Source organism: Nicotiana attenuata, unplaced genomic scaffold (assembly GCF_001879085.1).
Source record: "Nicotiana attenuata strain UT unplaced genomic scaffold, NIATTr2, whole genome shotgun sequence".
NCBI lineage: Eukaryota > Viridiplantae > Streptophyta > Magnoliopsida > Solanales > Solanaceae > Nicotiana > Nicotiana attenuata.
The window spans coordinates 2,658-5,583 of record NW_017691468.1 but is presented as its reverse complement, the minus strand read 5'-3'; the positions used below and the strand labels follow the sequence as shown (position 1 = coordinate 5,583).

The window sequence follows — 2,926 nt, the reverse complement described above, 5'->3', positions numbered from 1 at the left end:
AAAAAAATATGTGAGCTCCAAGAAACCTTTCGGGATCGCATCTTCATTTTCGCAATCGCGAAGAACAATAGGCACACCGGCAAATCAGCAGTCCAAAAACATGGAGAAATGGCCCGTAGCCCATCTGAAATACATATAAGGCCCCCGGGAACTCGTTGAAACATACCAACAAGTTTCATAACATAATGCGGACCTACTCGAGGCCTCAAATCACATCAAGACTACGAATCTCACCTCAAATCGATTTGTATAAACTTATGAACTGTCAACTTCTACAACTCGCGCTGAATCAAATCAAATCAGCCCGGGATAACGTCATTGCATGCAAGTCACAAATGACACAATGGAGCTATACCAACTCTCAAAATCGAAATCCGAACCTGATATCAGCAAAGTCAACTCCCGGTCAAACCTCTCAACATTCCAAACCTTCAACTTTCCAACTTTCGCCAGTATATATCAAATCAACCTACGAACCTCCAAATCCAAATTCGGACATACGCCTAAGTCCACAAACACCATACCAAGCTATTGGAATTATCAAAACATCATTCCGGAGTATTATACATAAAAGTCAAACTCCGATCAACTCTTTTCACTTAAGCTTCTCACATAAGAATTGTTCTTCCAAATCAACTCCGAATCATCCGCCAAAGGCCGCGGAGTGTCCACTGCAGAAAAGACGACATGACATGATCAGTAAGCAAGTACTGCAACTTCATCATAGAACCATGCATATTAAGTCAATTATTATTTAGAGATCCAATATCAACTAGCTCAAGTTAAAAAAAACTGTCCCAGTCCTGTTAGCAAAGGAGACACTGAGATAATAATTACATTTCAGAACACCTGCTACATTGAGTTGTACACGGATTTTTCAAAATGCACATCTCATACATTTATGCTAGGCCATTAAGATGAATTTGAGATGCTCTTGGGAATTGATTGTCACTCACATTTTTAGCCACAAAAAGAACAACAATTAGTGTGACCAGTAAACATCCTGCTGCAATTCTTGCTGTAAGGAGCTTGGTGGATGCAAGCACTAATACCATTCCCCAAAATGCTGAACCAAGATCTATAAACGAGAAAATAAAGTCGATTCCATGATCCAAACAAGATTGTCATGTGAGTTAACATCAGTCACTGAAAGAGAAAAACTCATTATAGGCATGTTACAGATAGTAATGTTTATTTAGACATAAGAAATATGGAACATTATTCTAGTACCAAGATTATTTACATATCAAATCAACCAAGACAAACAAAATCAATAAGTTCACAGTTCATTTTGATAAGAACTTTGCAGCCACTGAAATTAAAATGTAACTAGAGAAGTGATAAAAATATACATCCAGCTGGCAAGATGAACCAATATACGCCACCACGTGTTTGTGTAGTGCCACCTTCGTCAGCATGAACCTGTATCCCCTCAACCTGCAGGTGAATACAAGCTTCATAAAATCAGCTAAAAGAGGAAACACAGATCCATTCTGTCACATAAGGCTGAAGATAGGACTATTTATTAATTGGTATGTACACAGTCATATATGTGGCAATGGCATAGCTAATAAATAGTTCCTAAAACAATGTTCCCAATTACTCAGAAATATGCCCGGGTATAAGGAACTTGAAACAAGCACTGAATATGTTCAGGGTTTTCTTTTTCTCACTACTGCTATGAAGCACGATAGTACAACAGTTCGAACTGTAATAGTATACTATTAGCTAACATCAATCGAAAACTAATTTTCTTTTCTGGCAGTTATATTAATGAATATGTTCTGGTCAGTGAAGGATGATGCAACTTCTAAAGCTATAAATGGTGAACTATCATATTCCATCACAATATCCAACTATAAGAACACGTAATTTTCAGCTTCCAACAAGTGTCATATCTTTCAGTATTATAAAAAACTCTCTCAGGCAGGGGCGAAGGTATGTTGGCCCAAGGGTGGTCAACTGAACACTTATACGTCCGTATAAGGTAAAATATTGCTACTTGTTATTGAATAAAAAATAGACTCTGAACACCCTTGCATAGCCCACTGGCAAAGGGTGTTCAAAATTTGAACACCCTTATTGAATTTCCTTGTTTCGCCACTGCTCGCAGGAAATATGAACCAACAGTATCATACCGTAACGATTAAAAGAAAGAGAAAAGGACTCTTTACATGGCCGCAGGTAAGTTTGCAAGCTATAGCATGACTAGCTTCATGAATAAACACGGTCACAAGCTTGAAAGGTAGTAGTAGCACTGTCCTCCAAAGCTGCAAGAAAAAAATACTAACAGATTATCACCAAAAGGAATGGTCACAGATAGTCACAACAGCTTAAATTTCCAAAAAGGTAGAAGACAAGTAAACTTGAACTGTTTATACTTTACCATAACTACAACATTGACACATCATAGACAATTAAGAAGATAGTGAAAATCATACCAATCCATTGCTATGGATCCAACATGTTGGACCCTCAATTAATTCGTGATCGGCACTTTTATACTAGTTTCACCTGGTAAAAGCATCAACCCCTAGCTAGTGGCGGATATAGCACATCATCTACAGGTTCAACTTAAAAATGTAATGGATACAATAGCAAGACCTAGAGGTTGAACCATCAAATATAATTCCTAGATCCACCTCGGCCCCTAGCTCACAAGATAAATAGTACGTACTTCATTCAGCACTCACAAGTCTGAGTTTGCTGATGAAAAGAGGCCAAAGGTAATTAACTGCTTAAGAAAAGCTAGCTCAACTAGTATTCTACAGTAGACAATGGTAGTTAACGCTTCGAAACGAAAAAAAAAAAGGAGGAAAACAGAGCACCCATAAAGAGGGAAAGGATCATTCCAAGCGATACACATAACATTTCCACAATTAAGATCCATTGTTAAAATCAAGCAATATTTTTTTTTTTTTTTTTT

General features: G+C 37.5%; 1 long non-coding RNA gene across 1 annotated transcript; it reads right to left on the bottom strand.

The window, feature by feature from the left end:
* Positions 1–651: 651 nt before the first annotated feature.
* On the bottom strand, positions 652–2,919 carry LOC109222514. The gene is made up of 4 exons (XR_002067419.1): positions 2,175–2,919; positions 1,353–1,437; positions 957–1,078; positions 652–671 (listed from the first exon to the last, which is right to left on the bottom strand). It is a non-coding gene; the product is annotated as an uncharacterized LOC109222514 (long non-coding RNA).
* Positions 2,920–2,926: the final 7 nt, after the last annotated feature.